At 45.5% G+C, this 22,145-nt stretch overlaps 1 long non-coding RNA gene across 3 annotated transcripts in view; it reads right to left on the reverse strand.

Annotated features, from left to right (window-relative positions):
- Nucleotides 1-4,765: 4,765 nt before the first annotated feature.
- LOC147025404 (uncharacterized) overlaps nt 4,766-22,145 on the reverse strand; it is a 123,950-nt gene continuing 106,570 nt past the window's right edge. For 2 of the 3 annotated variants that reach the window (XR_015059496.1, XR_015059494.1), the window contains exon 7: nt 4,766-5,264. This is a non-coding gene — a long non-coding RNA (uncharacterized LOC147025404). The remainder of the gene's footprint in view (nt 5,265-22,145) is intronic. The other variant, XR_015059495.1, reaches the window with a different exon arrangement.

The following is a 22,145-nucleotide window of genomic DNA, read 5'->3' on the forward strand; positions in this document are numbered from 1 at the left end:
CAAAAGGAAACTATAAAGTCTAATCGAGTGGATACTTCCCTTTACATTGAAAGAGGAGAGAGTGAAGAAGTTGATACATATTGTTTGCTTTTGGAAGAAACAGAATTGCAGATTAATACAGATAATGGTGTGATGATTAGTCTCACATAATTTTTTGTTAAATAAATGAGTGGCAAAGTACCAACTGTTGTATATGTTAATCAAATCAATCTTCATAAACTATCATCTTGTGTTCAAAATCAAAAGCCTTGTACGATTAACGTTAATACAATTCAGAGAAAAGGAGCAGTAAGAATTGATGTTTTGCTCACAAGAGAACAGGTTAAAATCTTGAATGACACTGGCTCACTTAAAATTAAAATGACAAAACCAATGTTGAAAAAATATTCAATAAGAGAGACGAGTGGAGGATTTCTCCCATTTCTAATTCCTTTATTTGCTGGTTTTAGTGCGGTTGGAGCATTGACGGGTGGTATTTCAACAGCGGTGAAAACTGCCAACGAAAGGAAGGCTCAACTCCAGGCTCAAAAAGAATTGGAAAGACATAACAAAGAGTTGGAGAAACAAATTAGTGGAAGTGGTGTAATTGTAGATTTTGCTGAAAAACTTGAAGGTCTGCCTGATAAAGCGAGATTGTGAGTTGGAGATATGCTTTCTTCTATAGCACAAGCAGGTGTAAAATTAACGAAAAGAGGTAATGGATTATATCTTTCTAATAAATAAATGAGCATTGATGAGTGGTTTAAAGAATTTGGAAAGAATACAACATCAAATTTACAACTTGTCAAATATTGTAAGAAATTAAAAATTCATAATGTGGTTATTTGTATGAGAGATGAATTAACAAATGTGCCGAAACATACAAAGAATATTATTATGAACTTCGAAGATAATAATGGGAACGGTTCTCATTGGGTTTGTATTTTTAATAGTCAAGACAAATATTATTTTGATAGTTTTGGTCTTCCACCACCTGTTGAAGTCATAAAATTCTAACAGAATGGTGTTTATCAAACATTTCAAGTCCAAGAATTAAATTCCAAGTGTTGTGGTCAATTATGTCTATAATATATGTGTTATTTCAACTCAACAAAAATAAAAAATTTTTATGATATTATTTTTAATCTAATATAAATGACTTATGTTGGTAAAGATGGTTCTATCTTTGGCGTATCTCAAGAACTGGATATTGATTTATCAAATTATTACACAAAGGCACAGGCTGAATGACATAAATATAATATAACCAAAAATATTAACATGAAAAATGCTTATAAATTAAAAAATTATCCAAGCCGGACTGACGCGAATGACTTGGTGAGATTAAGCGATTTATCACAATATATATCCTTAAATAAAACGGCCGTGTATTCCAAAGATACAGAAGTGTTGATATTATCTCCAGGTCATACAGAATTCACAGTTCGAATTAAAATAAATTTTTATAAAGAAGGACGTATCGTTTGTATGAGAATAGAACAATGGGGGTATGATATGAATGATTTACGGTATAATTGGTCATTTAAAATTAACCTCGAAGACCTGGAACAATTAAATCAGTCTCGTAAGGAAGAATATTATCCACTTGGTATCGAGAATAATTTTTGTGGGGCCACGATTAGTAAACAACAAATAAAAGAATTTAATAAGGGTAAATATAATAATGGTTTTGCCCTTGTTTATCTCATGAAAACAGAAAAAACAGGATTATATATAATAAGTAAGGAAAAACAAAATGATTTAACTATGGGAAGATGGGGAGGTGTTTTGTGCCATAATATTATTCTAACATATATTTCTAATACATAAATGCTAGAAAGAATGCTTCAAGAAAATTATCATTTCTGTGTCCAAGCATACCTTCAAGAAAAGGGTATTCGGTATTTTAATAAATATGTTCTACAACATAAGAATGAGGTATATTCAATAAAAGATTGGCATTATGCTGATGTTGATAAACCGACAACTTTAGATTTAATGAAAATGTTAAATAATGAAAAAAATATAAAGTTAAGAAAAGGTAAGGCTCTTTTAGAAATTCAAAAGAAATTTTATTGGTTTCCTGTTGTAAAAAAAAATATTTTGGATACAGGAATAACAAGAAATCCTGATGAATATATGTATGATATTCTATGGGGTATAAGCGATTCAAGGATAATAAGGGATGAGGAAGGAGTTGAAGAAGAGAGGGAAGAAGAGGAAAAGGAGAAGAGAGAGAAGGAGGAGAGGGAGAAGAAAGAGATGGAGAAAAAAGAGAAGGAGGAAAAGGAGAAGAGAGAGAAGGAGAGGGAGGAAAGAGCGAGACAAAATAAATATCAAAATATGGAAACCAGTGAGATTAAAAAAAGATTGGTGGTATTACAGAAAATAACTCAACCCACCGAGGAGGAAAACAAAGAAATGACAAGTCTATTTGCAATACTTTCGGCAAGAATATTGACATCGACAAGCTATTCGTTTTAATTCAAGTTTTTCATTTTTATTTTTTTTCTTAAATAAATGGAGGAGAGAGTGAAGGCATTTCTAAGGATTCTTTATGTTTTAAAAATTAAGATTCAAATGTGCATGTTGGAAACTAAAAAGGTTTTTGCACTCTGCAGGAATTTTTCACATAAATAAATGAGTTATTGTCTCAAATGTAAAAAGAAAACTAATACTAAAATATTTCATATATTAAAAGTAAAAATAACAGGGTTATACAAAAAGGTATATGTTCGGTGTGTGGTTCAAAAAAAAATCAATTTATCTCCAAACACAAACGAGGAGGAGATATACAAAAGTTTTTATCAGGAAGTAAATTTACAACTACTGGAATACCAGGGGAATTACATCTTCCAGGGTATTCTTTCTGTGGTTCAGGCACAAACTTAGATAAAAGATTAGATGAGGCAGACAATCCTAAATCCTGGAGTAAGCCCATCAATAGAGTTGATGAAGTGTGCATGAGACACGATATTGATTATGGGAATACCACAACGTTGGAAGAAAAGCATGAAGCCGATAGAGAAATGTTCTATAATTTGTCTCTGATACAAAATCCAACCTTGAGAGAAAAAGTTGATCGGTTCATTGTGAAGAAGATGATCAGTGCTAAATTGAAACTTGGACTTGGAAATTCAAAAAACTTACAGGCTCTAATGATGTCATTAAGACTGAAGAGCAATTAGCTGATGAATTACATAAACCAATATTCACAAAGTTTCAGAGAAGGAAAGTTTATTCCAAGGAAGTTGATTATATCTGGTCTGCTGATTTGATTGAACTCAATAATGATAAGGGGTACAAGTATGCTTTAACCGTTATTGATTTGAGGAGTAGATACGCATGGGTTGTACCATTAAAAAACAAAACAGGTAATACTCTTATGTTAGCCTTTCAACAGATATTTAATAAAAGTAAGAGAAAACCTAAAAAATTGTGGACTGATGAGGGTAGAGAGTTTTATAACAAGACATTTATGAATTTTCTAAAAAATAACAGTATTACATTATACTGTACCTTTAATGAAGGGAAGACAGTTGTTGAACGTTTTAATCGTAACTTAAAAGAGAGACGATATAAAAAATTCACACAACTCGGTTCACAACAATGGTCATCTTTTATTCAGGATATTGTGGATAAGTATAATGACACGATTCACACGTCAACAAATATGAAACCATCAGAAACATTTACAAAATTAAAATATGAAAAAGAGATTAATGTCAGAAAACCTAAGTTCAAAGTTGGTGATATCGTAAGAATATATAGGTGGAAATCTCATTTTGAAAAAGGTTATATTAAAAGATGGACAAACGAACTTTTTAAAATTGTTGATGTAATAGATACGGTTCCTTGGACTTATAAGATATATGATTTGGAAGGGGAAGAGATTTTAGGTTCATTTTATTCACAGGAATTACAAAAGACAAAGATAAATTGAAAATTTTTGACTCCGCCCCTTTTTGACTCCACCCACACAAAACCCACCCACACAAACCCCCCACAAGCTCCACACAAAAACTCCACACACACAAACACCTCACAAGCTCCCCACATAAACCCCACCCCACACACACAAACCCCTCACAAGCTCCCCACATAAACCCCACCACACACAAACCCCCCACAAGCTCCACACAAGCTCCACCCATATTCATCATATTCACATAATTAGTGATTAGTTAATTAGTTCCCCACACACAACATGTTTATTTAATTTAAAATTATCCACCCATCCACACAAGCTCCACTCATCCACCCATCCACCCATCCATTTATCCACACAAACCTCATCCACATAAACCTCATCCACATTCACCTCTCCGACCGAAGCCCCGCCCACATAAACCCTGCCCACATAAACCCCTCCCACACAAGCTCCACCCACATAAACCCTGCCCACACAAACCCCACCGAAGCCCACCCACATAAACCCCACCGAAGCCCCACCCACATAAACCCCACCGAAGCCCACCCACATAAACGCCCTCCCACAAGCCCCGCCCACACACGCCCCGCCCACATAAACCCCACCCACACAAGCCCCGCCCACATAAACCCCACCCACACAAGCCCCGCCCACATAAACCCCACCCACACAAGCCCCACCCCTCTCATCCCCCTGCGCGCCCCCACCTTTGACCCACCACCTCCCTCATCCCACCCCCACCCTTCCCCACACACACACATGGGGAGGGGAGGGGTGGGATGAGGGGGTGATGGGTCGTTGGGGGGGCGCACCTACCCCCCTCCCCCCACCCCCCCCCTCCCTCTCCTTCATGTCTTAATCCTTTTTTTGAAATTCAAAATCAAGTAATTGTAAACAAAACAAATATAATTAATTAAAATTGCAAATATTAAATATTCATTTGCGAGAATGTATAATCTTTCCCAGCAATCTTCTTCAGATGTCTTGTGATTTCGAAACTCAGACACCATATTCTGTTTTGAAACAAAAAGTGGATAATAATTAGGTTTTATAAAGATAATTACATGGTAATATGAGTAAGCCTGTTGTTGGTTCTAAGTTCAAGCCTCGTTGACCACTGAATTAACACACCAGGAGGCCGACTCAGCCTGTCATCCTTCCAAGACCAATAAAATGAATTCCAGTGTACTGGTAAAACCGCGTCCAAACTAATGATGCAACCAACATAAGACGACATTCCAAAGAGAGAGTGATATTAATAAAAGAATAACCAAATAATAATTCAGAAACATTTACCTCCAGAAAATCATGTGTTGTACCAGATTGCTTCAACAGCTGATGTTGTGTGATAGCGCTGGAAAAAAAAAAAAAATAATGAGTCAAGGTTATAGATGGAGAGACAGACAGAGAGAGGTAGGTAGAAAGACAGACAGAGAGAGATACAAAGAGACAGACAGGGAGAGATAGAGAGAGACAGACAGGGAAAGAGACACACACACACACACGCACATATATATATATATATATATATATATATATATATATATATATATATATATATATATATATATATATATATATATATATATATATATATATATATATTGTTGCGGTATTCGCGCCCGCCGGCGTGCTGACGGCCACGTAACTCGAATCGCGGCACGTCGCCCACCGGACGGACAATCCAGTCGTGACCCTCTTGGACTAACGCCGGGAACCAGTCACGGGTGGACCTTTCGGTCTCACCGCGATCGAGCCAATCAGCCCCCGCGTGGGATAGGGTTGCTCGCCAAATTCGACCAACCTAAGTACCCACGCGGAGGGTAGACCGGGCGATCGCACCTCGCCGCAGGTCGACTTCGGACACGGGCCACTTAAGCGACCCGTTCCATACTATCAGAATAACCGAGCGGTGTTATCGTCGACCTCGACGGTTCGATTAATTATCGGGCGTATTCAGCCCACTACCAACCCTTTACGTGAAGCAAGATGAGGATTCAATGGGAGAAATGACGAAGCGAAGCGGGAAATAGTTCAACACAAAGCACATTTATTCGCGGCACACGGGAAGCACACATATTCAATTCCACCAAAAGCACACAGAAAAGAAAAACACAATTCCATTTACACAAAAAGCAAATATAAAAGCGAAAACACAATGCAGAGCTAATACCGACTACCGAGCACACGGCAACACTTATACAATTCTACTTCACAGACGGCGCCGACAACACATACCCAAAACCAAGGAAAAGAAATACCCTCAAGGATGAGGCGGGCCTGAGGCCGAGACCGGGTCGCGCCTACCCGTCTGGTGATGAGACGCGGAGCGGCAATGGCGCCTCAACTCCGCGGGCCTCGCGGACAGTGTCTGGTAGGGGGTGGGAAAGGGGCCCCCTTGGTCGCACTATCTCAGCGCGGGGGGAAACAGGAGGGGGTTGCTGATGCTTGGGGTATAGAGGATCTTTATTATCCCGCGACGAGCGTCTCCACCTCGGCCAGGTCGCGCTGTCGGCCTCCCTCGGGTGCAGCTCCCTGCACGACGCGAGCACCCCCTCGTCTGGTGTCGCCGCCTTTCCACAGCTCGTCCCCTGCGTTCCGACTCCAACGCACACGACGAGCAGCTCCACCGCCCGCGAAGTCTTGACTCTCTGTTTCCGACTCTCCTACTCTCCGCCTCTCCGCCTCTGGACTCTCCGACTCTCTTCTGACTGACGAACACGGTCCTTTTATCCCCCCGTAGCTTCGCCTTTGACCCCCTCCCTTTGACCTTTCACCTCGCTCCCCATTGGCCCGAGAAAAAGTGGGCGTGAAGGCTTTTTGATCCATAAATTTGCATATATCGATCGTCCTGGAGGCGGGGCCACCCGCCCCTCGCTCACCGATTGGACGGCAAAAAGTGGGCGTGTGTCGTTTTTGATCCGTTTTTGAAGCACAAAATCCGTGATTTTGTACATGCTGTTCGGCGCGCGCCCTGCACGAGTCCAACACCGGTACCCACAGCGGGGCAAGAACGGTGGCGATGCGACGGTTGCGAGGTGTGACAGGAAGGTCGTGGCGGTTGTGGTAAAGCGGCGTTGTGGTTGGTGGTTGATGTTGTGGTTGTGGTGGTAATCATGGCGGTTGGTCCAAAATAAAGATAGCAAAAGAAAAACGGCTATCCTGAAGAGTCGCAGCACGCATAAATGACATGTATTCCCACTAGACAACGGGTTTGGGCCTAACTACACATGTACTTACCGAGATACCTCACCTAAGGGACCTGAATGGTGGTTTGCGAATTTGGTAACCACAACACTACCCCCTCCCCTTTTTACAGACTCGTCCCGAGTCGTCAAATTTTCGTGTGCCATCATGAGTAGTTTTCCCCTAGTACATTTTACCTACGGATCCCTGAGTGCGACATTCATGGTATTCGTGTCCCCCAAAATAAATAACCTGAGGGCTGCGTAACTATCTAAACAAACTCACTCACACGGACGACTTAAATAAAATTGCCGGCGCTAAGACAAACATGCCGGGGGCGCACTCATATTTACAGTACATCTTAACCTTAACTTACAAATTTTACACTAAACCATGGCCCAGGATCATTGAACTCTGCAAAAAGAAAGCAGTTAGCAGGGAGCCAGGCTGCCCGCATGCAGTCTCTGGCTCAAAACAATGCAGGTGACAGGGAACGTGGCTGGCTGCTCACACGCAGTCCAAGGCCTTCCCTTTTGAACTGAACGCAGTGAACCACAACGGTGCATGGGCTGCACAAACGCAGTCTCCGTGCCAGCTCAAGTGGCACACGCAATGAACACAACGAATGGATGGATGAATGGATGGACCGAATGCAGTGAACCACAACGGTGCATGGGCTGCACAAACGCAGTCTCCGTGCCAGCTCAAGTGGCACACGCAATGAACACAATGAATGGATGGATGAATGGATGGATGAATGGATGGACGCAAACACGGTGCACGGGCCGCCACTGCAGGCCGTGTTGTAGCTGCCAACAGGGCAGTTCTTGCAGCTTGCAAACTGTTGCTTTCTGATCCTGGCGCACATGGAAACGAACAGGGGAGGGGGGGCAAAGCCAAAATTGAACGGGGCTGGTGAACGTGGGCAGTGGGCATGGCATGGCAAAGGCAGCAGGCAAACACAGCCCGCAGAAGAAGGCCGTTGCAGGCAAACACAGCCGGCAGATGAACTGGCCGGCACAGGCCTTGAAGAAAAACAGCCAGCAGATGAACTGGCCGGCACAGGCCTTGCAGCACAGCAGCTGCAGACGATCCAGCCGGCACAGGCCTTGCAGCACAGCAGCTGCAGACGAAGTTGGCCGGCCTCCGCCTTGAAGCAAAACACGGCCAGCCGATGAAGTTGGCCAGCTCTTGCCGTTCAGTGGAGGTTGGTGGAGGGAGTGCGGTGGTGCTGGCCACTTGGAGGGCAGGCTCGGACCTACCTACCTGTCTCCCTCCCAACCTATCGCCTTTGCCTGTCACTGTACATACCCACTCCCTTAATTTGTCAAACCCCAATTTAGCCCCAACTTAATTTTTTTTTTTGTTGTTTTTATTTTTACTCCCCCACTATAAATCGTCCCCTAACCCCCTTTATCGTCTTTGTTCGGCTAACCTATCCTGTCACCTCGCCTACTCCCAACCCCTACGTTCCCTTCCCGGAGGGGAATAAGGGAGAGCTAACGTCCTGTGTCGAGGCCCACCGAAGCCTCAGAATGGCCTCCCCAGAGTTCGGCGATCTTAACACCAAGTGGGTCCAGCGGCCCACAACGACAGCGAGGGGATGGATGGTGCGGAGGGGTGCATCTCCTAATCTACCCTAACCATTTAACTGTTAAACTACCCCGGGGCTTTCAACAAGCGCTTCTCGCTTAAACTATTGGTTCTAACAACCCAGATTCCCGTCGCCTGTGTTGGTGTCCTCACAATTTCGGGCCTCGCCCCCCAATTTTCTCTCCGTGCCCTCACACGGTCTCCTGGCTGGGACACGTGGCTCCCTTTGGCAGGCACGACCCTCTGCCGAATCTCCCGCTATGGCACCCCCGGGCACTACACTGCCTCCGAGCCTACCAGCTCCCTAACACCGGAGAGTGCCCCCCATGGCACCTCCCCTGAAACGCACACGTGGCAGGCCGGCCTCCCGGGCCCCTTTCCGAGGGTCACCCGTGCCCACAACACTGCCCACGCGGCTAATGGCGCCCCGGGCCTCCGCACCAAGCAGACGCACCCGTGCCCACTACTCTATCCCGGCCCCCCCATGGGCCCATGGCCTACCGCGGCCGACTAGCCTGGTGCCCGTGGTACCCACTCAGCGATACTCACCTTTCGCAGCCACGCTCCCAAGCCCGTCAACAGGGCTCCTGCACCCCTCCAAATGGGTTTCGAGCCTACATTCCCACCAACAGCAAAACGACCTCCATTTTTCAATTTGACTAACCCAGCTAACTCACTTTACTCTGACCCCGGGGTCCCTTGGGCGGGAGTCACTCCTCCCCCCAATCACTCATCGCACCATGCATTCCCCATTCACTCCACTCACACAGACCCGCTGGCCTCACTCACTCACCAAGCACATGCCTCACAACTCACCAACTCTTCAACACACACACCGCTGAACTCTGCCATCCTTCTAACTACATCCCCTAACTAACTCGTGCTCCCACGTCATCCCTTAAACTATAGCACGTCCCTTTTAACACTACGTAGCTAAACTACGTCCCCTCTACACATCCACAAGTCTGTCACTGTCTCCAAATAATCCCATTAATCAATTCCCCAACCTAAATCTGACTACAATCCCTCCAACTAATCCATTCCACGGACTCCATGAGGACTTACCCCTGCCCCATGAAGTCGGTCTAACTAAGCTAACCCTTCCCCCTAACTAGTTTCCATCCTGTGCCCAGGTCAAGGGGGTCTTCCACCCCTTGCCCAGGAATCCTGTGCACCCGAAAGTGAGGCTTGTTTTTTTGTTTTTTTTTCATGCGCAGCACCTGCGCGGCAACTCGCACACTTTGCACCTGCCCGTGACGTCATGCAGCTGCACGTGTACCTCGTCCCTCCTTGGACGGTACCATCCGGCAGAGATACCCCTCCTGCCGGATTCCAACCACACGTGCAGCCATGACGTCACCATGCGCAAAAAAAAAAAACACAAGCCCCACGTCTCGAGGGGTTCCCCACGCGAACACATGTGCTTTGCCCGTTGGAGCTTAACACACACGATCGCGTGGAGAACCCGTCCGGTCCAAATCCGTTTACCTGCCTAAACTTTGTCCGTCCGCGGGATCGGCAAATCCACCGCGTGCGTTTCCGGACCGGGACTTCACTCTCGCAAGCGAGCACGTGGCGGTCTCGTGCGTTGCACAGCACGAACCTCGTGCTCACTGCTGGGTGAACCCGGCACGGTCCCCGAAACAATTACAGCCGCTACTCGGCTTTCTCTCCTCTGTCGCCGTCTCCGTCGCCATTCAACCCACGCACACCTGCGTGTTACGACGCACACAGTCCACTCCATCACATTCACACCGGGAGACGCGGCTGCGTGCTCCCGCATGCCAACCGACATCTCCCTCTCATACCGCTCTCTCACACACACGGTCTCCCTTGCACACAGCGACCTTGCACACGGCCGTTCACTCACGCGTGCGGGGGCACTCACCCGCGGTTCCTCATCCACACACCGTGCCTCACTCACACACGCGGGGGCACTCACCCGCGGTGCCTCTTTTACACACGGCGTGCTGGGAAGCACGTACTCTGGCACCATCGCCACCACACACGGGGTCGCTTCCACACACGGGGACGCACTCACGCCTTGCACCATACACACAGGGACAACCACACTGGGGATTTGTGTCCCCACAAGGGTCTCCGGGGCCTCTATACCCCCCAAGCTCTCCGTGCACCCGTCCACAGCACTCCTCCTCTCAACCTCGCAAAGCACGACCGAACTCACCTGGTCGTGACTCACCTCAAGGGGGCATACTCCCTCCCCTCGTTCCTGGAGGAGGCCATCCAGGTGCTCGCACTGGGTCCCCACACGCTCCGCGAGCTCACCCCCGTTGTCCTCTACTACCTCCGTGTGTGTGTTCGCGTCACTTACCCCGTCTTCATCCTGTTTATTGGTCTCTGCTTCTTTCTGGCGTCTTTCCCTTATCTTTATGTAGGTCAACCTTGCTTTCTCTTTAAGTCGCTCCCGTCCTTCCCTGTTTTTCACTCCTTGCTCTTTCACGATCTCCGCGTACCTCATCCTTGCTCTCCGTATTAATTGTTCTTTTCTCTCCCTCGCAATTACTTTCACCTCGTCTCTTGTCTCCCGAATTACTTTTTCCTTACCCGCCTCCACCGCGGGCTCGACAGCCGTTGCACCCCCTTCCAGCTCGTTTGTTCCGACACGTGGAGTCGCCATTCTGAGTTCCCTGCTAACGGCCTTCATGCCCGCCTGCAGGCATCGGCCCATGTTCTGCGTCTCACCCCGTAGCTCTTTCATTTCTTTTTTTATGTTTGTTTCCATTCCGTTCATTTGTTGTGTATTCGCATCCATCGTCGTTTTCACTTCATTCATTTGCTTGTTCATGTCTTTCATTTCATTTGTATTTGTATCCATCTTTTCTGTCATTGCCGCCAGCATGGCGCATAGCTGGGCCATGTTGGATGCACTCAGCTGAGCCGTTTCGGCGAGGGTTGGGGAAGGGTTTTGGTGGAGAGGGGGGGGGAGGTGTCATACACTGCGGCCGCTGCCGCACCCATTTCGGGCTCTTGGTTCAGTTGGGCGAGTCCGTGTTCCTGCACAATCAACATTTCCTGCACGGGGATTCCATCCTGGACCATGGACTCTACATTACTACACATATACATTTCTAATACCCCCGGCTCCCGCTCGCCTTGAGACGCCATCTTGCTTCTCGTGAAGGGTTAATTTCGCTCGCTCGTAATTTGGAGGGAATCGGGGGTCGCTTCTCTCACCCCTGGACCGATTCCCGTGAATTTAATTGGAGACAGGAGAGCCCGTTGTCCTGTTCTCCGATACCAGTGCCGCGAGGAGGGCGAAGAATTTGTATCGCACGACCTGACACCAGTGTTGCGGTATTCGCGCCCGCCGGCGTGCTGACGGCCACGTAACTCGAATCGCGGCACGTCGCCCACCGGACGGACAATCCAGTCGTGACCCTCTCGGACTAACGCCGGGAACCAGTCACGGGTGGACCTTTCGGTCTCACCGCGATCGAGCCAATCAGCCCCCGCGTGGGATAGGGTTGCTCGCCAAATTCGACCTACCTAAGTACCCACGCGGAGGGTAGACCGGGCGATCGCACCTCGCCGCAGGTCGACTTCGGACACGGGCCACTTAAGCGACCCGTTCCGTACTATCAGAATAACCGAGCGGTGTTATCGTCGACCTCGACGGTTCGATTAATTATCGGGCGTATTCAGCCCACTACCAACCCTTTACGTGAAGCAAGATGAGGATTCAATGGGAGAAATGACGAAGCGAAGCGGGAAATAGTTCAACACAAAGCACATTTATTCGCGGCACACGGGAAGCACACATATTCAATTCCACCAAAAGCACACAGAAAAGAAAAACACAATTCCATTTACACAAAAAGCAAATATAAAAGCGAAAACACAATGCAGAGCTAATACCGACTACCGAGCACACGGCAACACTTATACAATTCTACTTCACAGACGGCGCCGACAACACATACCCAAAACCAAGGAAAAGAAATACCCTCAAGGATGAGGCGGGCCTGAGGCCGAGACCGGGTCGCGCCTACCCGTCTGGTGATGAGACGCGGAGCGGCAATGGCGCCTCAACTCCGCGGGCCTCGCGGACAGTGTCTGGTAGGGGGTGGGAAAGGGGCCCCCTTGGTCGCACTATCTCAGCGCGGGGGGAAACAGGAGGGGGTTGCTGATGCTCGGGGTATAGAGGATCTTTATTATCCCGCGACGAGCGTCTCCACCTCGGCCAGGTCGCGCTGTCGGCCTCCCTCGGGTGCAGCTCCCTGCACGACGCGAGCACCCCCTCGTCTGGTGTCGCCGCCTTTCCACAGCTCGTCCCCTCTGTTCCGACTCCAACGCACACGACGAGCAGCTCCACCGCCCGCGAAGTCTTGACTCTCTGTTTCCGACTCTCCTACTCTCCTACTCTCCGACTCTCCGACTCTCCGACTCTCCGACTCTCCGACTCTCCGACTCTCTTCTGACTGACGAACACGGTCCTTTTATCCCCCCCGTAGCTTCGCCTTTGACCCCCTCCCTTTGACCTTTCACCTCGCTCCCCATTGGCCCGAGAAAAAGTGGGCGTGAAGGCTTTTTGATCCATAAATTTGCATATATCGATCGTCCTGGAGGCGGGGCCAATTCGCCCCTCGCTCACCGATTGGACGGCAAAAAGTGGGCGTGTGTCGTTTTTGATCCGTTTTTGAAGCACAAAATCCGTGATTTTGTACACGCTGTTCGACGCGCGCCCTGCACGAGTCCAACACCGGTACCCACAGCGGGGAAAGAACGGCGGCGATGCGACGGTTGCGAGGTGTGACGGGAAGGTCGTGGCGGTTGTGGTGAAGCGGCGTTGTGGTTGGTGGTTGATGTTGTGGTTGTGGTGGTAATCATGGCGGTTGGTCCAAAATAAAGATAGCAAAAGAAAAACGGCTATCCTGAAGAGTCGCAGCACGCATAAATGACATGTATTCCCACTAGACAACGGGTTTGGGCCTAACTACACATGTACTTACCGAGATACCTCACCTAAGGGACCTGAATGGTGGTTTGCGAATTTGGTAACCACAACAATATATATATATATATATATATATATATATATATATATATATATATATATATATATATATGTATATACACACACACAGACACACATATATATACACACACAGACACACATATATATATATATATACACACACACACACACACACACACACACACACACACACACACACACACACACACACACACACATACATATATTCACACACACACACACACACACACACAGACACACAGACACACAGACACACACACACAGACACACAGACAGATACACAGACACACAGACACACAGACACACAGACACACACACAGATACACAGACACACAGACTGCTGGAATTATAGATAGATTATTCTTATTATTATTCATCTTCTTCTTCTTCTTCTTCCACGTTGTTGGGGCACGACAATACCACCGATGCTGTGTCCCAATATCAGTACACTGGTACTCATTTCGCCGACCTCAGAAGGATGACAGGCTGAGTCAACCTCACCTGGTGTTAATTCAGTGGCCAACAGGACTCAAACACAGGACCCTGAGATCTCAAGCTTGCCTCCCCAACCACGAAGCCAACACCAGGTTTAGACCTCACTGCAAGCTGGGTGATGTGAAGGAAAAAAAAAGTGATGCCACCTCTCTGAGATGATGAAGAAAGAGGCTGCAGCAGGAAAATTGGTTGTTATGTCCATCTCTGTATGTCAGAGCAAAATGCTTTTTTGTTTGTAACCTCACTGCTTTGAGCTCCCAAAGTTAATTCGTGACAAAACTTTTTGTGGGTCAGATTTTTAACCACGACGCACCTAAATAGGCATTTTAAACAGTCACGAGGAGGTCATTTGGCTCATTACTGCCGAGTTGCACTACAGAATTAATTTATTTACTACAGCTTCACTCATTTGCACCCTGTATGACCTGTAGACCCCCATTGGACCGTTTCCACGCCTTTGACCCTTTAATACTCATTTTGACCCTGTTTAGAGCTTTTTGACTCCTTCACATACATTGAGACCCTTTTGAGATGTGTAGACCTTCTTGGACTCTTACAACACTTTTTTTTTCGACCTTTTAAGACCCTTTGGACAATTTCGGACCATTTGGACCCATTTTGCTCTTTCACCCTTGGACCCCTTTAAACATTTAGACCCATTTAAGACCCTGTAGACTCCCTTTTTGACCTTTTAAGACCCTTAAGCCACTCGAGGCCCCTCAACACCCCTAAGAAAATCTAAAAAAATTCCACCAAAAATCGCTTTTGACGATCAATTTGATGCACCATTTGCATCACATCACAAGTTGCAATGACGAATCAAAATCAATATCCCAAAGTTTTACTGATGTTGAAAAGTGAAACAAACTACTCACCCAAGAGCCCACAAAGGTTTATTTGTGTTTTGTTCGCCAAAAGGTCTGAGAGTCATTTCTGGAGTTAAAATGTCTGTAGAATTCGAATATGCTGGTCTGATAAAAATCCACTTGGATAGTTGTCCACAAACCGCGTTTTTATCCCCCGCCGCTTGGCGGAAGGGGGGGATATTGTTGTTATAGGGGTAACCTCTCATTTCCCGTGAACGCATTTCGTTTCGTAAACGTTCCGAACGAACTTTATAAGTATTTAATTTTGATTCAAGCCCAATAGCTTCACCCAAAAATGAGATATCATGCTTAAGCTTATCGTTGGCCGGATTCTATGAACTATTCTGTTTCTCAATTTGACTTCAAAAAAGTTGGATTAGCCTGATTTCAATGATTAACCCCAATTTTACTTACCGGCACGTTTTATCATCTTTATATTTTTTGTGTATTTTTGTCCAATCCTGAAGTTTTCAAGAGGATTATTTTCAAAACAAATGTATTATTTTGAAGAACTATCATTCCCCTTTCCTATGCAAAAACAATCACGCAAAACGGTTTATATTTTGCAGAGTGATGAAAAAAAAGAGTATACATGGGGTTACCTGTAAAATATCGCAATTTCCGATGATTCTTGGAATATACATGTAAATGTAAAATAAGTTGAGGCTACGTTTTATTTACAATATAGTGATTTATTGACATTATCATAATATGACAAAATTGTTAACAATGTATAACAACATAATCATCATTAATCACATATATCTGTCTCGTAAATGAAATGGTTGTCATCCATGTGTATTAATAGCAATGTGTTGAAGTTTGGAAAATGAACATGCAAATCTATTGACTTTTGTTCAATATGTTCCTATAGCTCTGGATAAGTGTCTTGGTAATCTTCGGTTTTATAATGAATCCATGAATGTATCTGATCCGTCATCACACAATGAGCTTTCCATTTTGCTCATCTCCAATAATCGTCGTCCACGTCCGATTCATCTGATCCATACAAAAGTTCTCCGTTCGACCATTTACACATCTGCATCGTCCTCTGATTCGATGACGGATTCCTTTTCACTGAGGATCTGGTTGATATGGCGTGGCATCTGATCACCATCAAACCAATCGATTGCGTAGCTTCCATCAACCAGCATACATCCGTGTTGGCACGGCTGGCCACATAATCTCGATGGATCTTGACGTGCAGCTTTCTTCCACAGAGAGGCAACATAATTTGCTCTCTTGATTTTCTTGATCAGAACGGATCGACAAGGTGGCATGCTGCTTGGGTTTACACCCTTGATCTTCTCCAGTGGATCCCCCAGCTGTCTTGGTGCATATGTGTGTTGAAACATAACATAGCGGGCAGTGTCAACGCTGAGCAAGTGGTGTTTCCCATACAGCGAGCATACAAAATGCTCAATTGTCGAAACTGTTTCATCAGGCACATTGCGGTGCTCCCCAAACATGGCAAACGCTGAGATGAACTGTTCGTGTTTCATCATGATGTCAAGGGGTCTCTGTTTTCCTTTGTTCATGAAAGATGCTGTGAAGTCGGTACCAGTAAATGCATGAAGTCCAGGAAGAGCTTGCAGGACAGTGGACTCCAATTCATCAACCAGTTTGGGAATACTGATGTATCGCCTGGTGTTGTTACTGCTGAGTCCAACATCCATCCATACGTTTGGGCAGTCGTGTGCGGCACCTGCGTAGCACAACAGAACCACAAGGACGCCCGTGACGTTGCTTCTGACCCTCATCGTTGCGGCTGGTGATACTTGCATGATATGATCAAGATGAAACACAAGTCGAGTGTCAGTTTCTTCATGTTGGCAATTCAATGCCTCTGTGTCTTCTCTGAATACACTCCCTCCGTTTTCTCTGAACGTGTGGCAGACCACAATGTGATCCATGACCACAATGTGATCCTTCAAGATGCGAGCATATCTCTTGTTCTTCCATTCGTTTGCAAGGAAGCGAAGGAATCCTGCTTTGAAGGAACATGACTGAAGAGCTGTTTGCCAATTCTGAGGCCGCTTCTGTTCAGGACCTGTCACAGCAAACGTCATATCTTCTGACCCTCGTCTGTTTCGCTCAGCCTCTTTGATACTCGGCGTGATGTACGTATCACAAACGAGATCAGTGCGTGGTGACATCTCACACAACCGTCGGAGGATTACTTCAGCTACCCCACCAAATGTGGGAGGGAGATTCAGCAATGTGTGCAGCAGGAACATCGCATCGACTAATGTGACGTCAATATCTCCTGGTTTCTCGCTTTCAACCATTCCCTCCAGCCTGTGCAAAAGCTTTGACTTGTCAGTTTGTCCCAAGGCGGCTTGTTTGATCCTGTGTACAGTACCCTAAAGAACTCAAGGACAGCATCAGGAGGGTCTGCCTGTCCTACTTCTAACGCTTCCGTTGTGATTGGCCTTGGTAAGTCAACCTGTGTGTTTTGAACCTTTAATATCAGGGACCGAAGGTAGAATGCAGCTTCTTGTGCTGCATGATCATCAAAATTTGCACACCTGATTGCGGCATCTTGACTGAGGTTCGCATTATGTATGATTGTCCCCATATCGTGACTTACACAATGACTGGTCAGTTCATTTGGATATGTTTTCAGGATCTTGTCGGCCAAGCTTCTAGCGGGATATGTCGTCTCATCGTCTCCAAGCAAGGTGAGGTAGCGCACGTGCAATGTTCTTCTTTCGGCTGCTCCCGTTAGGGGTCGCCGCAGCAGATCATCCGTTATGATCCGCAGACTGATTTGGCACAGGTTTTACGCCGGATGCCCTTCCTGCCACAACGCTGGTTGTCTCTTACGACACAGGGATAAGGATTGGGTTTCGCCATGATTCCAGGCTGCCCAACACCCTCTCATAGCATGGCCCAGTGCAGAGCGCCCGTCCTCAAGCGATCCTCCAACCCAAGCCTCCGAGTAGCCGGATTACAGGCGCACGCCACTACGCCCAGTTCAGGTCGCACACATGCAATGATGACAGGTATTCTGCTCCTTGATTTGACACCAAGGTTACATCGATATGCTTCTGGAGTTCCTGGAATGCTGCTTTGTGAGTGGACAACTTTGAAGACATCATGTCGTCATCTTTCTGTCCTGCGGTTTGGCAATCATGTATGTAATTTCTCTTGTAGGAGTGGTGATATCGTACTTCCTTTGCCTTCATGTCGAGACCTCCTAGCTTTGCAAGCATCACGTTATCTTGCGCAAGTTCAGCTGCATTTTTTATGCTTTCCTCACCCATGTCAGTCATACAGGTCGCCAACACTTCCCACTTGCCTTTCCCAAGTGACTTGGTGATGGAATTGCAGAACAGGCACTTTTTCTCAAAGATGCCTGTTGCACTTGCCTCTGTCTGTTCTACTTCAGAACGCAGTACGTGTGATCGTGATGGGCCAGCTGAATCTTGTTCTACATTTGCAATGGACAGTGCGCTGAAATCTTTGTGGCACTGTTTGTGATAACCAGTTGTCTGGTCATATTCAGCAGGAAGGCTTATTCTGAAATACTTTGAGTCTTTCACTGTGGAATGTCTCTTTTCATGAACAGAACTCACTTTCCGCCATGTATTGTCGTCGAAAAGTTTGACTTCTTCGGTAATTTTACCGTGAATATGGAGAATGCATGTACGTTTTGATGTCATTTTGTTTGCTGTTGGTGAACCTGAAAGAAAAAAAAAATGCTATTCGACCACCACCAACAACATTCATTATACAGGGAATGTGCGTACTATACATAAACATCGTAGTCTGGTCAACAGAAGACAGAATATTACACATGCCTCTGCTATAGTAAAATTTTGTCACATTTGTGCAACAAAAAATGAAACTGACGTCCGACCATCTATTTCACTGAAAATAGAGTATACCAAATAACCAATTACCTGGGTATACTACTCAGACAAGAACTTTTCCACTTGCAAAGAACATTGAGGTTAGAAATACACTGTATCAATATAAAACACAATATTTTGCAATGAGTCACTTTGCTTGAGAATTGTGTAAATCTCGAAAACTGCGATATTTTCCAAGTAACCCCATGTATATACTCTTTTAGTCGTTACTCTGCAAAATGTAAACCATTTTGCGTGATTGTTTTTGCCTGGGAAAGGGGAATGATAGTTCTTCAAAATAGTACATTTGTTTTGTAAATGATCCTCTTGAAAACTTCAGGATTGGACAAAAATACACAAAATATATAAGATGATAAAACGTGCCGGTAAGTAAAATTGTGGTTAATCACTGAAATCAGGATAATCCAACTTTTTTGAAGTCAAACTGAGAAACAGAATAGTTCATAGAATCCGGCCAACGATAAGCTTGAGCATGATCTCATATTTGGGTGTAGCTATTGGGCTTGAGTCAAAATTAATTACTTGTAAAGTTCGTTCGGAACGTTTACGAAACAAAATGCGTTCACAGGAAATTATGGGGTACCACTATAAAAACGCGATTTGTGGACAACTATCCAAGTGGATTTTTATCAGACCAGCATATTCGAATTCTACAGACATTTTCAATCTAGAAACAACTCTCAGACCTTTTGGTGAACAAAACACAAATAAACCTTTGTGGGCTCTTGGGCTATACTGATCATCGAATGGGAATGAATTGAAAGGGAAACCAGATTAAAATGCTGAGAGAAATACTGAATGGAAATTGCCGAAAGCAAAGCTATAGGGAGTATCGAGAGAAGGGGTAGGTTGGGGACTGAAGAAGCAATGTGGAGAGGGATATAGGTGGCTGTAGGTGGTCGGTTGGCATGGAAAGAACTTTGGTGCTCTTCCGTCAGGTGGTAGGCCCAAAACATGCTGAAATTAGTTTCCCAGCTGAGCTTTCATGTCACCCTAACTCCCAAGTAGTACTTCGGAGGTACAACAAGCATGGATTGCAAATATCTGCTGGTGGAATGGAACGAGGTTGCCAAGGTTACTAGCTCTACCTACTACGATATCTGCACATTGAATTCCCGTTTCTACCAATACACACATTTGAGGTGAGACGTCGATGAACCCATCATATATATATATATATATATATATATATATATATATATATATATATATATATATATATATATATATATATATATATATATATATATATATATATATATATAGACATCCATCCATTGGGACCATACTATGTACAGTGTTGGTGCTGCTGAAGCAGTCTCGGCTATTGGGCACAATCCTGGACGGGTCGCCATACTGACACAGGATACCAGCATGCTGGCACTCATTTTGCCAACATCGGAACGATGACAGGCAGAGTCAACCCCACCTGGTATTAATTCAACGATTGAGTGGGATTTGAACTCAGGACCCTAGAATCCCAAGCCCACCGCCCAAACCATTAAGCCAACACCAGGCATATATATATATATATATATATATATATATATATATATATATATATATATATATATATACATACATACATACATACATACATACATACATACATACATACATACATACATACATACATACATACAATCAATCACCGGTCTGACCCGGTTGCCCAGGTTCAAATCAAGTGAGTCGCTGAGCGACCACATCAGTTCCCTACTACAGAGACCTCCCGCCTGATCTCACCTCACAGTGAATGTGGATTGAAGTCCTCCATCAGACTAGTCCCGTGTTGAAGCAATCACAGGAAAGATCCTATCTCTGGTGGTGGAGGGGGTTTGGCGAGAGTAACGTTGACGGATAAGGGAAAATGCAAGGGTTGGACGATATGGATACATAAGCAAAATTTTGGTAGGGCTGGGGGTGGTTTAACGAGTGCAGACAAGATCATGATTTTGGATGAGTGATGACCTGAGATGTTGGTAAACAGCTATCTTAAGGACCCGGAGGGAAGAATTAGATCGAAGAGAGTGTGGTAAGCAGTTCCACAAGTGGGAAAAGAGAGGAATACATGGGTGGAGGTGAGCAGTGGTTCTGGATTTAAGCAGTTTCTCGAGCAGGGGATTGCTGATGCCCACGTGCATCCTACAGATATTTAAGGGGAGGAGACAAAACATGAAGAGGATGTAAGACCAGAAATGAGGAAGACAGATCACCGACCTGTCGGTGATGGCGGAGTTATCGGCTCATCGGCTCAGCTTCATCTTGAGAGATTCCAATGATCATGAAATTGACACAAAATGACGAAGTGATCAATGCTTTCTGGGCCGTGACTGTGCAAATGTTTCATGAATGACAACCAAATGTAACAAGGATGAAAGTATGAGCAACATTGTCTCAAACACAATCAATTTGTGAGAAGCTCCCATTTTCTCTGTGTGGCAGGAGGGGGTGTCTGCCCATACTTGTACCAAAGTGGTGTTGTGAATCACCCAAGTCAAGGATCAGGTTTGCTCTTAATTCAAGTGTGGAGGAAGAATAAAGAAATCTCACATGGTCAGGTCAACCACAATGATCCCTCACAAAGACATGCAGGTTGTCCGCAATTGCAGAGTTCCGGTTAATCAAGGTTAACTTTCTTTCTCAGGAAACCATATTACCATCAAGTCAATGTTTTATCAAAGTTATGGAAGATTTCAACAAGATTATGAATACATGGCAATAACATTGAATGACCGACAAGCTCGAATGGGTCATGCATTATGCTTCTACCCCCCTCGCCTTTTAGCTGCCTTCCCCTCATGCTGTCTTCCCCTTCCTTCCATTCACAACGGCTTCCCTTCCCTCCCCTCACGCCATCTTCTTGCCAAACCCCCTCCACCACCATACAACTCTGTGGGTCGACGAGAAGAAGGAAAGGCTGTCATCAAACAATGAGCGAATTGGACAAATGAAAGTGTTTTTCTTTCTTTTTTGTTTAGCATTCAGAACTGCTGCTCGGATTAATGCAGTTTATCTAAAGCAATGAATCGCCACATCACGGCAGGATAGCCAAGAGGCACGCCTGCTCGCTCTCATCTGTCTCACCTGGGTTTGATTCCCAACTCAGCTATAAACTGTCATCCCAGTGTTTCACAGGCAGGATGATTCATCAATGTGTGTGCCGTCTCTCAGATGGACGTTCAGCCGGGCGTCACATCTGTCAG

This window comes from Eptatretus burgeri, chromosome 6 (genome assembly GCF_056783735.1).
Source record: "Eptatretus burgeri isolate ZD-2024b chromosome 6, Ebu_testis_v1, whole genome shotgun sequence".
In the NCBI taxonomy this organism is placed as follows: Eukaryota; Metazoa; Chordata; class Myxini; order Myxiniformes; family Myxinidae; genus Eptatretus; species Eptatretus burgeri.